The sequence below is a fragment of the Palaemon carinicauda genome, chromosome 44 (assembly GCF_036898095.1).
Source record: "Palaemon carinicauda isolate YSFRI2023 chromosome 44, ASM3689809v2, whole genome shotgun sequence".
NCBI lineage: Eukaryota > Metazoa > Arthropoda > Malacostraca > Decapoda > Palaemonidae > Palaemon > Palaemon carinicauda.
The window spans coordinates 28,094,331-28,113,699 of NC_090768.1; the positions used below are offsets into that span (position 1 = coordinate 28,094,331).

A 19,369-nucleotide genomic window follows, 5' to 3' on the forward strand; every position below is an offset into this window, starting at 1 on the left:
CAGTAACACTCTAGCCGTTTGGTCTTCGCGGTGGCAAAGAGATCCACGAGGTCGACCCCATAACCGCCACAGACTCTTGCAGATGTCCGGGTGCAGAATCCATTCTGTGGAGAGAACCTGACCTTTCCTGCTGAGTCTGTCTGCGCTCACATTGTTGACCCCCTGGATGAACCGCGTCAAAAGTCACCTTCCTTTCCTCCGCCCAGATGAGGAGCAGTCTTGCAATCTCGAACAGAGACCAAGAGTGGGTCCCGCCTTGTTTCGCAATATAGGCCAGAGCTGTCGTGCTGTCCGAATTGACTTGGACTACCTTGCCCCTGATCTGCTTTTCGAAGCCGATGAGAGCCAGATGAATAGCTAAAAGCTCTTTTTGATTGATGTGGAGAGAGGTTTGCTCCACCGTCCAAGTCCCCGAAAGTTCCTGCTTCTCTAGAGTGGCTCCCCACCCCGAGTTGGAGGCGTCGCAACACAACACGAGGTTTGGGTTCCTCTGAAGTAAAGACAAGCCTTCTTTCAGTCTGGGCTCGTTGTTCCACCATTGAAGATGAGACTTGATGGAAGTCGAGATGGGAATGCAATCCCTGTCGAGGCTGTCCCCTTTCTTCCAATGGCGGTTGAGATGAAACTGAAGAGGACGCAAGTACAACTTCCCCAGGGTCACGAACTCCTCTAACGACGAGAGAGTCCCCAGAAGACTCATCCAATCTCTGACGGAGCAAAGATCTCTCTTCAGGAACGTTTGTACTTTTAGGAGGGCTGCTTGGATTCTCACCGACGACGGAAAAGCCCGAAAACTCCGACTGTGAATCTCCATCCCCAAATAAAGAATCTCCTGGGATGGAATGAGTTGTGATTTTTCCGAGCTCACCAGGAGACCCAGTTCTCTGGAGAGATCCAAAGTCATCTTGAGGTCCTTCAAACAACAATCGGCTGAGGAGGCTCTTATCAGTCAATCGTCCAGATACAGAGAGGCCCTGATTCCCCTCGAATGCAGCATGCTTGCCACGTTCAGCATGATCTTGGTGAACAATAGAGGAGCCGTGCAGTCCGAAACAAAGAGCCCTGAACTGAAAGACCTTGTTTCCGTCCATGAACCTCAGATAACGTCTGCAGCTGGGATGAATCGGAAGGTGGAAATAGGCATCCTGAAGATCTAAAGAGACCATCCAATCGTCCTTCCTCACAGCTGCCAGAACTGTTTTCTGAGTCTCCATAGTGAACGTCGAGTTTTGGACGTAACCATTTAGCACACTTACGTCCAGAACCGGTCTCCACCCCCCGGAACTCTTGGGTACTAGAAAAAGGCGGTTGTAAAACCCCGGACACGTAACATCCTGCACTTCCTCTATTGCTTGTTTCTCTAATAAAAGAGACGTCTGTAGAAGCATGGCTTGTTTCTTGGGACCCTCTCTGTATTTGGGCGAAAGATCCACTGGATCTGTGACTAAAGGAGGATTGGTCAGGAAGGGGATCTTGTAGCCTTCCTTTAACACCTGGACGGACCAGGGGTCCGCTCCATTCCTCTCCCAAGCCTCCCAAAAGAGAGTCAACCTGGCCCCCACTGCTGTCTGAAGGAGAGAGCAGTCAGACTTTACCTCGGCCGGACTTGCCCCCTCTGCCTCTAGGCTTCCTTCCTTCTGGTTTAAAAGAGCCTCTTCCAGAGGGCTTCCCACGAAAGGACTGAGGTCGAAACCCAGAAGAAGATTCCTTAGGTTTACAAGAGGAGAATGACGGAGGCAAAACTTTCCTAGTCGAATGAGTAACTAAGTCATGTGTGGCCTTCTGAGTGAGAGCAGTAGCCACCTCGCCCACCAATTCCTGAGGAAATAATGAATTAGACAAAGGTGCGAAAAGAAGGCCCGTTTTCTGATAGGGAGACACTCCTGCGGAGAGGAAAGAGCACATCGTGGCCCTTTTCTTGAGAATTCCAGCTGTAAACAAGGCAGCAAGTTCGTTGGAGCCATCCCTCACACCTTTGTCCAAGCAGGACATCAAATAAACCAAACCACTAGTGTCCGTTTCCGTCATATCAGAGACCCTCTTACTCAAAGCCCCCAAAGCCCAGTCCAAAAAATCAAAAACCTCGAAGGCCCTGAAAAGACCTTTAAGCAAATGGTCGAACTCTGGAATGGACCACCAAATCTTCGTCTTCCTTAAGGCAAGACGACGAGAAGCATCTACCAAACTTGAAAAATCCCCTTGTGCAGAAGAAGGAAAACTCAAGCCCAACACTTCACCAGTCTCATACCACACACTAGATTTAGAGGCTAACCTAGCGGGAGGAAAGGCAAAGGCCGTCTTACCAAAAGATTTCTTGGAGTCCAACCAAGAACCCATTAACTTCAAGGCCCGCTTAGAGGATCGAGAAAGAACCATCTTGGTGTAAACTGGAACCTTAGTAGCTTTACCTAAGATGAATTCAGAAGGTGGAGAACGAGGAGCCACAGGGGTAAAAGAATCCGGGAAAATTCCAGTTAGAATAAGCATAAACTTGCGAAGGTCCACAGCATGCTGATAATGCTTCTCCTCATTCTCAGAGACTTCCTCAATAGGATTATCCTCATCCGACTTTTCCTCTGGTTCGTCTTCTGGCAGTGCAGCAACAGCCGCAGCCTGAACCGAAGGAACAACGTCTGGATGGGACTGCCTGTCAAGGCTAACATCTGTGTCAATTTGATGGGGAGAAGTAGAAGTAGATTGATGCGAAACACGGACATGTAGACGATCATCCTCAACCAACAACTGTTTAGACCGCTTAGAATCCGACTGCTGTTGAACAGAAGAACGCTTGAAATCAGAAGGTAACTGTTGAAGATCGCCGCGAGGTTGCGTAAAGTCCGAGGACCGTTGCTGCGAACGATCAAAGTAGTCAGGATGTCGCCGCTGTAAACCAATGTTTTGACGCGACGCGTCCAAAAGTTGTTGCCGCGGGTGATCCACTACTTCAAATTGTTGCCGCGTCTCGTCCACTTGTCGACGCCGATGTTCTTCCCCGCGACCAGAATACGCAAACTGGTCAACCAAAACTCTCTGACGCGACTGCGGGCAGTCAGACTCTGCCTCGCGAGGACTTGGCTCCTTTCCTCTTTCCTCTCTTCCCTTCGGCACGAGTACTTCCCCTGCTGGGGGCTCTGCCACGAAAGGGCGGAATAAACCTGGACGCTGGAGTGTCTATCCTAGGTCTAGCAGACAAGGCAGACGAAGGGGTCCCTTTGCGAGCCGAGGACGCAACCAAGTCATGGGTGTCCTTCTGCACAAGAGACAACGATATTTCCTTAACTAAAAGTTCAGGAAACAAGAACTTAGACAAAGGGGCAAAGAGTAGCTCAGATCGTTGACAGGGCGTCACTCCTGCTGACAGAAAAGAGCACAGAGACTCTCGTTTCTTTAGGACTCCTGACGTAAACGAGGCGGAGAGCTCGTTGGATCCATCGCGGATGGCCTTATCCTTGCAGGACATAATGAGTAAGGAGACATCTCTATCGGCTGATGAGATTTTCCTACTCAAGGCTCCCAAACACCAGTCAAGGAAGTTAAAAACTTCAAAAGCCCTAAAGATGCCCTTAAGTAGATGGTCCAGGTCTGAGGATGACCAACTAATCTTCGAGCGTCTCATGGCTAGGCGGCGGGGAGAGTCTACAAGACTTGAGAAGTCGCCCTGGGCAGAGGCAGGAACTCCCAAGCCAAGAACTTCTCCCGTGGCATACCAGACGCTCAATCTAGACGAGAGTTTAGTTGGGGGGCACGATTCTTCGGTACCACATCAGACACTCGTTTCGACGCACCCTCCGCAACACTAAACACATTATCAACACTTGTCACAACACCGAGAGAGTCACGATTCTTCGGTACCACATCAGACACTGAAACACTTTCCACAGTTCCGATAGGCTCACGGTTTTTCAATACCTTTAACTCGGAAAAGATAGTATTTCTATCGGCTGCTAAGGACTCAACTTTCTCACCAAGAGACAAAATAGCAGTAAACATATCCTTCATAGTAGGTTCCTGATCTACCACCACAGGGGAAGGAACAGGATTAGGAACAGGTAAATTAGGTAAGGTTCTATCCACAGATCGTGAAGAACTACGCCTAACTCTATCTCTCTCTAATCTCCTAACATAACGATCGAAAGTAACAAAATCATCATTAGTTAAAGAAAGACACTCATTACACCTATCATCTAATGAACAAAATTTACCCCTACATTTTACACAAATAGAATGAGGATCAATAGATCCATTAGGGAGTCGTGTACGACAACCCTCACTAACACACCTACGCTGAGCAGGGGAGGAGTCGGCCATTTTAAAAGCTAACGTGAGAGACCGACAAGCAAAAAGTAAGGGAAAAAGCAATAAAGAAAATCTCAAACAAAAAGATTTCAAGATAAGAACCAAGGAAAATTAATCAACGATAGCTTAAACTCAAAAAAGAACGTTGTACATCACCAAACAACTTCCCAAGAGAGTAAAAACACGAGAGCGAACTTCTATATGTCAGTCAGCTATGACGGCAGAGAGAAGAACTGGAGTTGGTGTGTAGTTCCACCTGTTCTACCGCTAGGGTGCGGTTGGTACACCTGGCGTATCTTCGATAGCGCGAGATTTGAATTTCTGCCCTGGCGTCAGGGACTTCAGCTCTTTTATATAACCAGCGGGTAAGTTTTATATTTAAAATTTTTGAATATACTTACCCGGTGAATATATAATAGCTGCAACTCTGCGGCTCAACAGACAACATACTCAAAAAACTCGCGAGCGATCGCTATGCAGGTTGCGGGTGTGCCCACCAGCGCCAACTGTCGGCCAGATACCACTCTTGTATGTAAACAAAACCTTCAATTCTTCTCGTCCCGCTGCGTCTCTATTGGGGAGGAAGGGAGGGTCATTTAATTTATATATTCACCGGGTAAGTATATTCAAAAATTTATTTTATAATTAAAATATCATTTTTAAATATTAAACTTAGCCGGTGAATATATAATAGCTGATTCACACCCAAGGAGGTGGGTAGAGACCAGAGTTAATATGTTTACAGCGTATAAGCTAAGAGTTTTTTCATTTTGACAGTTATCAATATAACAAAACCAAAATAAATAGGTACCTGGTAAGGAAGTTGACTTAGACGATTACTCTGCCTTGTAAGTCTGTCTTCCTCACGGAGCCCAGCGATCATCTTAGGATGCTGACAGACTCCCAGGAGCTGAAGTATCAAGGGCTGCAACCCATACAACAGGACCTCATCAAACCCCTAATCTGGGCGCTCTCAAGAAATGACTTTGACCACCCGCCAAATCAACCAGGATGCGAAAGGCTTCTTAGCCTTCCGAACAACCCATAAAAACAATATCAAAAACATTTCAAGAGACAGATTAAAAGGATATGGAATTAGGGAAGTGTAGTGGTTGAGCCCTCACCCACTACTGCACTCGCTGCTACGAATGGACCCAGTGTGTAGCAGTCCTCGTAAAGAGTCTGGACATCTTTCAAGTAAAATGACGCGAACACTGACTTGCTTCTCCAAAAGGTCGCGTCCATGATACTTTGCAGAGATCTATTTTGCTTAAAGGCCACGGAAGTTGCTATAGCTCTAATCTCGTGCGTCTTAACCTTAAGCAAAGATCGGTCTTCCTCACTCAAGTGTGAATGAGCTTCTCGTATTAACAATCTGATAAAATATGACAAAGCATTCTTTGACATAGGTAAGGATGGTTTCTTAACCGAACACCATAACGCTTCAGATTTACCTCTTAAAGGCTTAGTACGAGCTAAATAGAACTTAAGAGCTCTAACGGGGCATAATACTCTCTCTAACTCGTTGCCTACGATCTTTGATAAGCTAGGAATATCAAAAGATTTAGGCCAAGGACGAGAAGGCAGTTCATTCTTGGCTAGGAAACCAAGTTGAAGAGAACAAGAGGCTTTTTCTGTCGAAAAACCGATTTTCTTGCTGAAGGCATGAAGCTCACTGACTCTTTTAGCTGAGGCCAAGCACACCAGGAAAAGTCTTAAGAGTGAGATCCTTCAGGGAGGCTGAATGTAAAGGCTCGAACCTGTCTGACATGAGGAATCTTAGGACCACGTCTAAATTCCATCCAGGTGTAGCCAAACGACGTTCCTTAGAGGTCTCAAAAGACTTAAGGAGATCTTGTAGATCTTTATTGTTGGAAAGATCTAAGCCTCTATGCCGGAAGACCGAAGCCAACATGCTCCTGTAGCCCTTGATCGTGGGAGCTGAAAGGGAGCGAACTCTTCTCAGGTATAAGAGAAAATCAGCGATTTGGGCTACAGAGGTACTGGACGAGGATACAGATACTGACTTGCACCAGTCTCGGAAGATTTCCCACTTCGATTGGTAAACTCTAATGGTAGAAGCTCTCCTCGCTCTTGCAATCGCACTGGCTGCCTCCTTCGAAAAGCCTCTAGCTCTCGAGAGTCTTTCGATAGTCTGAAGGCAGTCAGACGAAGAGCGTGGAGGCTTTGGTGTACCTTCTTTACGTGTGGCTGACGTAATAGGTCTACTCTTAGAGGAAGACTTCTGGGAAAGTCTACCAGCCATCGAAGTACCTCGGTGAACCATTCTCTCGCGGGCCAGAGGGGAGCAACTAACGTCAACCTTGTCCCTTCGTGAGAGGCGAACTTCTGCAGTACCTTGTTGACAATCTTGAATGGTGGGAATGCGTATAGGTCTAGGTGAGACCAATCTAGGAGAAAGGCATCTATATGTATTGCTGCTGGGTCTGGAGAGCAATAGATTGGAAGCCTCTTGGTCATCGAGGTTGCAAAGAGGTCTATGGTGGGTTGACCCCAAGTCGCCCAAAGCCTCTTGCACACATCCTTGTGGAGGGTCCATTCGGTTGGAATTACCTGACCTTTCCGACTGAGACAATCTGCTAGAACGTTCAAGTCGCCCTGGATAAACCTCGTTACTAGGGAGATGCCTCGATCTCTTGACCAGATGAGCAGGTCCCTTGCGATCTCGTACAGTGTCATGGAGTGGGTACCTCCTTGTTTGGAAATGTACGCCAAGGCTGTGGTGTTGTCCGAGTTGACCTCCACCACTTTGTCTTGAAGGAGACTCTCGAAGCTTATCAAGGCCAGGTGAACTGCCAAAGGCTCCTTGCCGTTGATATGCATGCTCCTCTGACTTGAGGTCCACCGACCTGAGCATTCCCGCCCGTCCAGTGTCGCACCCCAACCCAAATCCGATGTGTCTGAGAAGAGAACGTGGTTTGGTTTCTGAACTGCTAGGGGAAGTCCCTCTCGTAGACTGATATTGTCTTTCCACCAATTCAGGCAAGTCTTTACTGTTTCGGAAATCGGGATCGAGACCGCCTCTAGCGTCTTGTCCTTTTTCCAGTGAAAAGCTAGATGGAATTGTAGAGGTCGGAGGTGTAGCCTTCCTAGCGAGACAAACTGCTCCAGGGATGATAGAGTTCCTACTAGACTCATCCAATTCCTGACTGAGCAACGTTCTCTCTTCAACATCTTTTGGATTACGAGCAGGGCTTGATCTATTCTGGGGGCCGACGGAAAAGCCCGAAAAACTGGACTGCGAATCTCCATCCCTAAATACAGAATAGTTTGGGATGGGATCAGCTGGGACTTTTCCAAGTTGACCAGAAGTCCCAATTCCTTGGTCAGATCTAAAGTCCAATTGAGATCCTTCAGACAGCGATGACTGGACGAGGCTCTGAGAAGCCAGTCGTCCAAATAAAGGCAGGCTCGGATACCCGATAAATGGAGGAATTTTGCCACATTCCTCATAAGCCTCGTAAACACGAGAGGAGCAGGACTTAGGCCAAAGCACAGGGCCCGAAACTGGTACACCACATTGTCGAACACAAAACTCAGAAAAGGTTGGGAATCTGAGTGAATGGGGATGTGGAAGTAAGCGTCTCTTAGGTCGAGAGAGACCATCCAGTCTCCCTTTCTGACCGCTGCTAAGACTGACTTCGTGGTCTCCATGGTGAACTTTGTCTTTGTGACAAAGACATTCAGAGCACTGACGTCTAGCACCGGTCTCCAACCTCCTGTCTTCTTCGGTACTAGGAAGAGACGGTTGTAAAACCCCGGTGATTGAAGGTCCGAGTCTTTGACCACCGCTCCCTTCTCTAGCAAAAGAGACACTTCTAGTTTCAGGGCTTGTCTATTTGCTTCCTCTCGGTACCTGGGAGAGAGATCGATGGGGGACGTCGCTAGAGGAGGTTTGCGTACAAATGGGATTTTGTACCCCTCTCTGAGCAACCTCACAGACTGTTGATCTGCGCCTCTCTTCTCCCAGGCTTGCCAGAAGTTCTTGAGTCTGGCACCTACTGCTGTCTGAAGCTGCGGGCAGTCAGACTCTGCCTCGCGAGGACTTGGCTCCTTTCCTCTTTCCTCTCTTCCCTTCGGCACGAGTACTTCCCCTGCTGGGGGCTCTGCCACGAAAGGGCGGAATAAACCTGGACGCTGGAGTGTCTATCCTAGGTCTAGCAGACAAGGCAGACGAAGGGGTCCCTTTGCGAGCCGAGGACGCAACCAAGTCATGGGTGTCCTTCTGCACAAGAGACAACGATATTTCCTTAACTAAAAGTTCAGGAAACAAGAACTTAGACAAAGGGGCAAAGAGTAGCTCAGATCGTTGACAGGGCGTCACTCCTGCTGACAGAAAAGAGCACAGAGACTCTCGTTTCTTTAGGACTCCTGACGTAAACGAGGCGGAGAGCTCGTTGGATCCATCGCGGATGGCCTTATCCTTGCAGGACATACAGTAATGAGTAAGGAGACATCTCTATCGGCTGATGAGATTTTCCTACTCAAGGCTCCCAAACACCAGTCAAGGAAGTTAAAAACTTCAAAAGCCCTAAAGATGCCCTTAAGTAGATGGTCCAGGTCTGAGGATGACCAACTAATCTTCGAGCGTCTCATGGCTAGGCGGCGGGGAGAGTCTACAAGACTTGAGAAGTCGCCCTGGGCAGAGGCAGGAACTCCCAAGCCGAGAACTTCTCCCGTGGCATACCAGACGCTCAATCTAGACGAGAGTTTAGTTGGGGGGGAAGGCAAAGGCCGTCTTCCCTAAACTCCTCTTGGTTTCCAACCAATCGCCTAACAGCCGTAAAGCTCTCTTGGATGAGCGAGAGAGAACGAGTTTTGTAAAGGCTGGCATGGAAGCAGGTACGCCTAAAACAAACTAAGGCTAGGTGAACGACAAGATCGTGCCGACGCACCCTCCGCAACACTAAACACATTATCAACACTTGTCACAACACCGAGAGAGTCACGATTCTTCGGTACCACATCAGACACTCGTGTCGACGCACCCTCCGCAACACTAAACACATTATCAACACTTGTCACAACACCGAGAGAGTCACGATTCTTCGGTACCACATCAGACACTGAAACACTTTCCACAGTTCCGATAGGCTCACGGTTTTTCAATACCTTTAACTCGGAAAAGATAGTATTTCTATCGGCTGCTAAGGACTCAACTTTCTCACCAAGAGACAAAATAGCAGTAAACATGTCCTTCATAGTAGGTTCCTGATCTACCACCACAGGGGAAGGAACAGGATTAGGAACAGGTAAATTAGGTAAGGTTCTATCCACAGATCGTGAAGAACTACGCCTAACTCTATCTCTCTCTAATCTCCTAACATAACGATCGAAGGTAACAAAATCATCATTAGTTAAAGAAAGACACTCATTACACCTATCATCTAATGAACAAAATTTACCCCTACATTTTACACAAATAGAATGAGGATCAATAGATCCATTAGGGAGTCGTGTACGACAACCCTCACTAACACACCTACGCTGAGCAGGGGAGGAGTCGGCCATTTTAAAAGCTAACGTGAGAGACCGACAAGCAAAAAGTAAGGGAAAAAGCAATAAAGAAAATCTCAAACAAAAAGATTTCAAGATAAGAACCAAGGAAAATTAATCAACGATAGCTTAAACTCAAAAAAGAACGTTGTACATCACCAAACAACTTCCCAAGAGAGTAAAAACACGAGAGCGAACTTCTATATGTCAGTCAGCTATGACGGCAGAGAGAAGAACTGGAGTTGGTGTGTAGTTCCACCTGTTCTACCGCTAGGGTGCGGTTGGTACACCTGGCGTATCTTCGATAGCGCGAGATTTGAATTTCTGCCCTGGCGTCAGGGACTTCAGCTCTTTTATATAACCAGCGGGTAAGTTTTATATTTAAAATTTTTGAATATACTTACCCGGTGAATATATAATAGCTGCAACTCTGCGGCTCAACAGACAACATACTCAAAAAACTCGCGAGCGATCGCTATGCAGGTTGCGGGTGTGCCCACCAGCGCCAACTGTCGGCCAGATACCACTCTTGTATGTAAACAAAACCTTCAATTCTTCTCGTCCCGCTGCGTCTCTATTGGGGAGGAAGGGAGGGTCATTTAATTTATATATTCACCGGGTAAGTATATTCAAAAATTTATTTTATAATTAAAATATCATTTTTAAATATTAAACTTAGCCGGTGAATATATAATAGCTGATTCACACCCAAGGAGGTGGGTAGAGACCAGAGTTAATATGTTTACAGCGTATAAGCTAAGAGTTTTTTCATTTTGACAGTTATCAATATAACAAAACCAAAATAAATAGGTACCTGGTAAGGAAGTTGACTTAGACGATTACTCTGCCTTGTAAGTCTGTCTTCCTCACGGAGCCCAGCGATCCTCTTAGGATGCTGACAGACTCCCAGGAGCTGAAGTATCAAGGGCTGCAACCCATACAACAGGACCTCATCAAACCCCTAATCTGGGCGCTCTCAAGAAATGACTTTGACCACCCGCCAAATCAACCAGGATGCGAAAGGCTTCTTAGCCTTCCGAACAACCCATAAAAACAATATCAAAAACATTTCAAGAGACAGATTAAAAGGATATGGAATTAGGGAAGTGTAGTGGTTGAGCCCTCACCCACTACTGCACTCGCTGCTACGAATGGACCCAGTGTGTAGCAGTCCTCGTAAAGAGTCTGGACATCTTTCAAGTAAAATGACGCGAACACTGACTTGCTTCTCCAAAAGGTCGCGTCCATGATACTTTGCAGAGATCTATTTTGCTTAAAGGCCACGGAAGTTGCTATAGCTCTAATCTCGTGCGTCTTAACCTTAAGCAAAGATCGGTCTTCCTCACTCAAGTGTGAATGAGCTTCTCGTATTAACAATCTGATAAAATATGACAAAGCATTCTTTGACATAGGTAAGGATGGTTTCTTAGCCGAACACCATAACGCTTCAGATTTACCTCTTAAAGGCTTAGTACGAGCTAAATAGAACTTAAGAGCTCTAACGGGGCATAATACTCTCTCTAACTCGTTGCCTACGATCTTTGATAAGCTAGTAATATCAAAAGATTTAGGCCAAGGACGAGAAGGCAGTTCATTCTTGGCTAGGAAACCAAGTTGAAGAGAACAAGAGGCTTTTTCTGTCGAAAAACCGATTTTCTTGCTGAAGGCATGAAGCTCACTGACTCTTTTAGCTGAGGCCAAGCACACCAGGAAAAGTCTTAAGAGTGAGATCCTTCAGGGAGGCTGAATGTAAAGGCTCGAACCTGTCTGACATGAGGAATCTTAGGACCACGTCTAAATTCCATCCAGGTGTAGCCAAACGACGTTCCTTAGAGGTCTCAAAAGACTTAAGGAGATCTTGTAGATCTTTATTGTTGGAAAGATCTAAGCCTCTATGCCGGAAGACCGAAGCCAACATGCTCCTGTAGCCCTTGATCGTGGGAGCTGAAAGGGAGCGAACTCTTCTCAGGTATAAGAGAAAATCAGCGATTTGGGCTACAGAGGTACTGGACGAGGATACAGATACTGACTTGCACCAGTCTCGGAAGATTTCCCACTTCGATTGGTAAACTCTAATGGTAGAAGCTCTCCTCGCTCTTGCAATCGCACTGGCTGCCTCCTTCGAAAAGCCTCTAGCTCTCGAGAGTCTTTCGATAGTCTGAAGGCAGTCAGACGAAGAGCGTGGAGGCTTTGGTGTACCATCTTTACGTGTGGCTGACGTAATAGGTCTACTCTTAGAGGAAGACTTCTGGGAAAGTCTACCAGCCATCGAAGTACCTCGGTGAACCATTCTCTCGCGGGCCAGAGGGGAGCAACTAACGTCAACCTTGTCCCTTCGTGAGAGGCGAACTTCTGCAGTACCTTGTTGACAATCTTGAATGGTGGGAATGCGTATAGGTCTAGGTGAGACCAATCTAGGAGAAAGGCATCTATATGTATTGCTGCTGGGTCTGGGACTGGAGAGCAATAGATTGGAAGCCTCTTGGTCATCGAGGTTGCAAAGAGGTCTATGGTGGGTTGACCCCAAGTCGCCCAAAGCCTCTTGCACACATCCTTGTGGAGGGTCCATTCGGTTGGAATTACCTGACCTTTCCGACTGAGACAATCTGCTAGAACGTTCAAGTCGCCCTGGATAAACCTCGTTACTAGGGAGATGCCTCGATCTCTTGACCAGATGAGCAGGTCCCTTGCGATCTCGTACAGTGTCATGGAGTGGGTACCTCCTTGTTTGGAAATGTACGCCAAGGCTGTGGTGTTGTCCGAGTTGACCTCCACCACTTTGTCTCGAAGGAGACTCTCGAAGCTTATCAAGGCCAGGTGAACTGCCAAAGGCTCCTTGCCGTTGATATGCATGCTCCTCTGACTTGAGGTCCACCGACCTGAGCATTCCCGCCCGTCCAGTGTCGCACCCCAACCCAAATCCGATGTGTCTGAGAAGAGAACGTGGTTTGGTTTCTGAACTGCTAGGGGAAGTCCCTCTCGTAGACTGATATTGTCTTTCCACCAATTCAGGCAAGTCTTTACTGTTTCGGAAATCGGGATCGAGACCGCCTCTAGCGTCTTGTCCTTTTTCCAGTGAAAAGCTAGATGGAATTGTAGAGGTCGGAGGTGTAGCCTTCCTAGCGAGACAAACTGCTCCAGGGATGATAGAGTTCCTACTAGACTCATCCAATTCCTGACTGAGCAACGTTCTCTCTTCAACATCTTTTGGATTACGAGCAGGGCTTGATCTATTCTGGGGGCCGACGGAAAAGCCCGAAAAACTGGACTGCGAATCTCCATCCCTAAATACAGAATAGTTTGGGATGGGATCAGCTGGGACTTTTCCAAGTTGACCAGAAGTCCCAATTCCTTGGTCAGATCTAAAGTCCAATTGAGATCCTTCAGACAGCGATGACTGGACGAGGCTCTGAGAAGCCAGTCGTCCAAATAAAGGCAGGCTCGGATACCCGATAAATGGAGGAATTTTGCCACATTCCTCATAAGCCTCGTAAACACGAGAGGAGCAGGACTTAGGCCAAAGCACAGGGCCCGAAACTGGTACACCACATTGTCGAACACAAATCTCAGAAAAGGTTGGGAATCTGAGTGAATGGGGATGTGGAAGTAAGCGTCTCTTAGGTCGAGAGAGACCATCCAGTCTCCCTTTCTGACCGCTGCTAAGACTGACTTCGTGGTCTCCATGGTGAGCTTTGTCTTTGTGACAAAGACATTCAGAGCACTGACGTCTAGCACCGGTCTCCAACCTCCTGTCTTCTTCGGTACTAGGAAGAGACGGTTGTAAAACCCCGGTGATTGAAGGTCCGAGACTTTGACCACCGCTCCCTTCTCTAGCAAAAGAGACACTTCTAGTTTCAGGGCTTGTCTCTTTGCTTCCTCTCGGTACCTGGGAGAGAGATCGATGGGGGACGTCGCTAGAGGAGGTTTGCGTACAAATGGGATTTTGTACCCCTCTCTGAGCAACCTCACAGACTGTTGATCTGCGCCTCTCTTCTCCCAGGCTTGCCAGAAGTTCTTGAGTCTGGCACCTACTGCTGTCTGAAGCTGCGGGCAGTCAGACTCTGCCTCGCGAGGACTTGGCTCCTTTCCTCTTTCCTCTCTTCCCTTCGGCACGAGTACTTCCCCTGCTGGGGGCTCTGCCACGAAAGGGCGGAATAAACCTGGACGCTGGAGTGTCTATCCTAGGTCTAGCAGACAAGGCAGACGAAGGGGTCCCTTTGCGAGCCGAGGACGCAACCAAGTCATGGGTGTCCTTCTGCACAAGAGACAACGATATTTCCTTAACTAAAAGTTCAGGAAACAAGAACTTAGACAAAGGGGCAAAGAGTAGCTCAGATCGTTGACAGGGCGTCACTCCTGCTGACAGAAAAGAGCACAGAGACTCTCGTTTCTTTAGGACTCCTGACGTAAACGAGGCGGAGAGCTCGTTGGATCCATCGCGGATGGCCTTATCCTTGCAGGACATAATGAGTAAGGAGACATCTCTATCGGCTGATGAGATTTTCCTACTCAAGGCTCCCAAACACCAGTCAAGGAAGTTAAAAACTTCAAAAGCCCTAAAGATGCCCTTAAGTAGATGGTCCAGGTCTGAGGATGACCAACTAATCTTCGAGCGTCTCATGGCTAGGCGGCGGGGAGAGTCTACAAGACTTGAGAAGTCGCCCTGGGCAGAGGCAGGAACTCCCAAGCCGAGAACTTCTCCCGTGGCATACCAGACGCTCAATCTAGACGAGAGTTTAGTTGGGGGGGAAGGCAAAGGCCGTCTTCCCTAAACTCCTCTTGGTTTCCAACCAATCGCCTAACAGCCGTAAAGCTCTCTTGGATGAGCGAGAGAGAACGAGTTTTGTAAAGGCTGGCATGGAAGCAGGTACGCCTAAAACAAACTCAGACGGCGGCGAACGGAGAGCCACAGAGACAAAGTGTTCAGGGAACAACTCTTTAAAAATGAGCATGACTTTTTTAAAGTCCATAGATGGCGGAACTGCTCTAGGCTCATCAATATCTGAAGGATGATCCTCAGGCTGAGGGTCAGCAACGTCCTCATCCGAAAGTTCCTCATCTGATAACTGATGAGAAACAAGCAAAGGGGTAGGCAATGCTTGACACGCAGCGTCCGCCCGCACTGGTGCATAAGTGGCGGAGCAGGACGCAGTGTCCTGAAACTGCTGAACAGTCTGGGAGCTGTCAACAACAACAACAGGTGCGTGAGGACGCACAGCGTCCACCCGAGACTGCTTAGACCGCCTGGGTTGTGCAGTCAAAACAACTCTAGGTTGCGGAGGTTGACGCACCGCGTCAAAACAAGTCAACTCTGATGGTTGGCGAATGTCCTGAACGTCACCAGGCGCATCAGTGAGTTGCTTAACGTCCACATGCGGCTGAAAATCCACACGAAACCGCATCGGGTGTGGTACAACCCCAACTGGTTGACGTGAGCTGGCTACACCAACGTTAACAGGACGCACAACAGAACGCTTGGGTGGCTGACGGCCAGGATCTCCATGAGATAAACGGCTAGGTTCAACGGAAACCTTCTCTGCGTTGTAATCTTCCATAAGGGACGCAAGCTTAGACTGCATGTCCTGCAGTATAACCCATTTAGGGTCTACGGTAACGGGTGCGGTAACAGACGGGGTTAGCGTCTGAGACGGCACAACTTTGCCTTGCTTAGGTGGCGAGCAGTCATCCGATGACAGCAACGGGTCCGAACTGTCCCAATGACTACATCCGGGACGTTGGACCTGTCCTGAAGGGACCGACTTGCGTTTCAAAGGCCTAGAAACCTTGCTCCATGGTTTCTTGCGTGAAACGCCTTCGGAAGACGAGGTAAAAATGGGCTCTCTCGTCTTATGGTAGGGGCGATCTTGACGAGATACGCCTGATACCATAGAGGGAACGTCTGTTCGCTGATCAAGGCCTCTCGAACCCATAAGTCGTACGACATTGCTTCTCCCCTGGGCTTGGGAGCTTGCAAGAGGTCCCGGACTAGGTGAACGACAGGCACGAACAGACGAACCCTCGGTCGCAACACTGTTCACAACACTTTGCGCACTAATCACTTTCCCACTTTCCGCCGTGGCACTGTGGCACTTAAGTTCCTTCACGTCAGCCATGAGTTGATTACGGTCACTTGCTAACGCTTCAACTCTCTCCCCCAAGGCATGAATAGCACGTAACGTCTTGCATAGACGGTTCCTGAGTGCTAGAAGGGGGGGTTAGGAACAACCACTACAGGGGAAGGATTAGGTTCAGGGGCATGTGGAGAGGAAAAATCTACAGACCTAGATGAACTTCTCCTTACCCTATCTCTCTCTAGTCTGCGTGTATACTTATCATATTCGATAAAATCGAATTCCGAAAGGCCCACGCATTCCTCACACCGATCTCCCAATTGACAGGTTTTACCCCGACAATTGGAACAAACAGTATGAGGGTCGAGAGAAGCCTTTGGAAGACGCCTATTACAGTCCCTAGCATTACACTTTCGAAATCTAGGTACTTGAGAAGGGTCAGCCATTTTGAATTACAGTAGTCAAAGAAAATTCCAAAAACAATCCAAGTCATCAACAAATAATCCGATTCAATAAAGAGTTCAAGAGTTTATGTTGAGGAAAAACACCTGTACTGCGAAAGCTCAAACCAAAATAAAGTACTTCACCAAATATGATGGGAAAACTCCAGGTTCTACAGCGAGTATAAGTACGTCTTGTCGTCAACGTCGACAGAGAAGAATTGAAGGTTTTGTTTACATACAAGAGTGGTATCTGGCCGACAGTTGGCGCTGGTGGGCACACCCGCAACCTGCATAGCGATCGCTCGCGAGTTTTTTGAGTATGTTGTCTGTCGAGCCGCAGAGTTGCAGCTATTATATATTCACCGGCTAAGTTTAATATTTAAAAATTTCATTCAAATGAATCTGATCAGCGATGTTACCTTATATATAGATATATAGATATATATATATTATATATATATATATATATATATATATATTATATATATATATATATATATATATATATATATATATATATATATATATATATAGGTAATTTTATCATTAAAGCCCGTCATTTTCAATATTTCAAATATCCCACTAATACCCTTTAGTATAGAATTTGTCCTGGGAAATATACAGTATACATACAATCTGTGTGTGTGTGTGTGTGTATGTATATATATATATATATATATATATATATATATATATATATATATATATATATATATATATATATATATACGGTAAATGTGTAGGAGAGCTCCGCGCTCGATTTAAAAGTTTCTAAAAGTAGAAAACGAAAGAAAACAGTAAATTAGAGCTACAGTTCCCTTGAAACTGTGAGATAATCCTCCTACAACCACCTAACTCTTACACAGAAAATGTAAGCATAAACCTACTACTACAATTATGGGGGACCCCAGTGGGAAGCGGGGTTTTTGGGTGGGGGGAGGAGGAGAAAAGTTATTTTTCGGGGCACTACCGAACCTAATACAACTACCTACCCTACCCTGGGGGCCATGTACCCCTACCTAGGCCTACCGGGGGGGGGGCCTCCGCCCCCCCTGCGACCCCCCCTTAAGGCCACAGTAATTTTCAGGGCACCACCGAACCTAAGACACCCACCTAACCTAGCCTATGGGGCCCTGTACCCCTACCTAGGCCTACCGGGGGGGGGGGGGCTCCGCCCCCCCTGTGACCCCCCCTTAAGGCCACATTGAGTTTCAGTTCAAACGAAACAAATTCAAATGAAAACGCCTTTTGCAAAAAAAGGAACACAAACTTCAAATTAGTCTCAATATCTAACTTACCTTTGAAACAAGACACGAAAAAATTGCACCTCCTCTTCCTTTTCCCACGAGTAACCACACTACGATCACACCGGAATGCTAATTTGTTGTAATCTATACGGCACACATTTTCACAATTAGGGCACTTTTTCTCTGCCAAAATCAAACCATGACGCTGAGCAAATGCAATTAGCAACTTTCCCTGAATAATGTACACAAAAATCCCCATAAGAAATAAAGCAATTGTCACAAGTGACACAGTCGGAACGGGATGAAGGTCCTGCTAATTACTCCATACTTCACGGCAAAATGAGCTTTTCAGTTTGAAGGGAGATCCGAGACGTGCAAAAATATTCCTCCGCGGAACTTCACGTAAACTGTGGTAACTGGTGGAAAAATAGCAGGGATAAGTGAAGTAATAAGTGTCAGCATTGGCTAGATTTGTAAAAACCGCCATGATTGGTTTTCAAACAGTGTGACGTCAAGAAAACACCTGTTATTGGTTAGAATAGCATTGAGAACTAGTTTGCCATACGCAGTAAGGCGGTGAAACAGCTCATTTTAGCCAAGACATCACACAGTAAACAAAAACAAACACTTAGAAAAAATCCAAGTGAAACATAACTATACACACGAATATCTTCGTTAAATAGAAGCTGCTCATATATTGACTATTATATAAGCGTTCTATATGATTTAATAGTGAATTGTAGGTGTTTAAATTCTTCAAGATCTTCCGCGGAGCTCTCCTACACATTTACCATATATATATATATATATATATATATATATATATATATATATATATATATATATATATATATATATATATATATATATATATATATCCTTATATATATATACCTATATACATAAGTATATATATAGATAGATAGATAAATACATATACACATATACAGTGTATATATATATATATATATATATATATATATATATATATATATATATATATATACACACATATATATATATATATATATATATATATATATATATATATATATATATACATACAGATTGTATGTATATATATCCCAGAACAAATTCTATACTAAGCGTATTAGTGGGATATTTGAAATATTGAAAATCACGAGCTTTAATGATAAAATTACCTATATATATATATATATATATATATATATATATATATATATATATATATATATATATATATAATATATATATATATATATACCATCAGCATATCCTTGGGCAGTAAATTTTCAAAGGTTTAATTTCTCATCCAAATGACCAAATCTAATAGAAAAAGCACAGTTGGAACAAGGGCCTGTGAAGTAAGTCATAGCGCCCGATCCTAAGAGAGCTACACACAGACCTTACTTCTTTTCACTTCAAATGACAGACAAATCGAGAAGAACGCTGATAAAACTACTTCCATATACGTAACCTTAAACTGACCAAACCAAAGAATCATTGCCATGTACGCAAGTGATGCTAATACACTTACGTATCATTATATCTTGGGTCCTCCTTCATGGTCCGTTTTCCTGAGCCTATCACGCACGGGAACCCCTACGGAAAACAGGACCTACACCATCAGCTTAAATGTACACTATATATTTTTAGGTATTTTGCGTATCACTGTACAATTTATGTTACTATTTTGGGTGCAGTCAGTTTCTGCTCACGTTTACATAAAACATACCTGCGTATGCTTACTGATCTCACCAAAACAGTTGTTATACGCGAAATGATTACACAGCCTGCGGCATATCACACACAG

General features: G+C 45.9%; 1 long non-coding RNA gene across 1 annotated transcript in view; it reads right to left on the reverse strand.

The window, feature by feature from the left end:
• The window catches only part of LOC137634300 (uncharacterized), a 40,177-nt gene extending 21,017 nt beyond the window's left edge, over positions 1-19,160 (reverse strand). Inside the window, exon 1 of the long non-coding RNA XR_011042504.1 lies at positions 19,094-19,160. This is a non-coding gene — a long non-coding RNA (uncharacterized lncRNA). The remainder of the gene's footprint in view (positions 1-19,093) is intronic.
• Between the last annotated feature and the right edge of the window lie 209 nt (positions 19,161-19,369).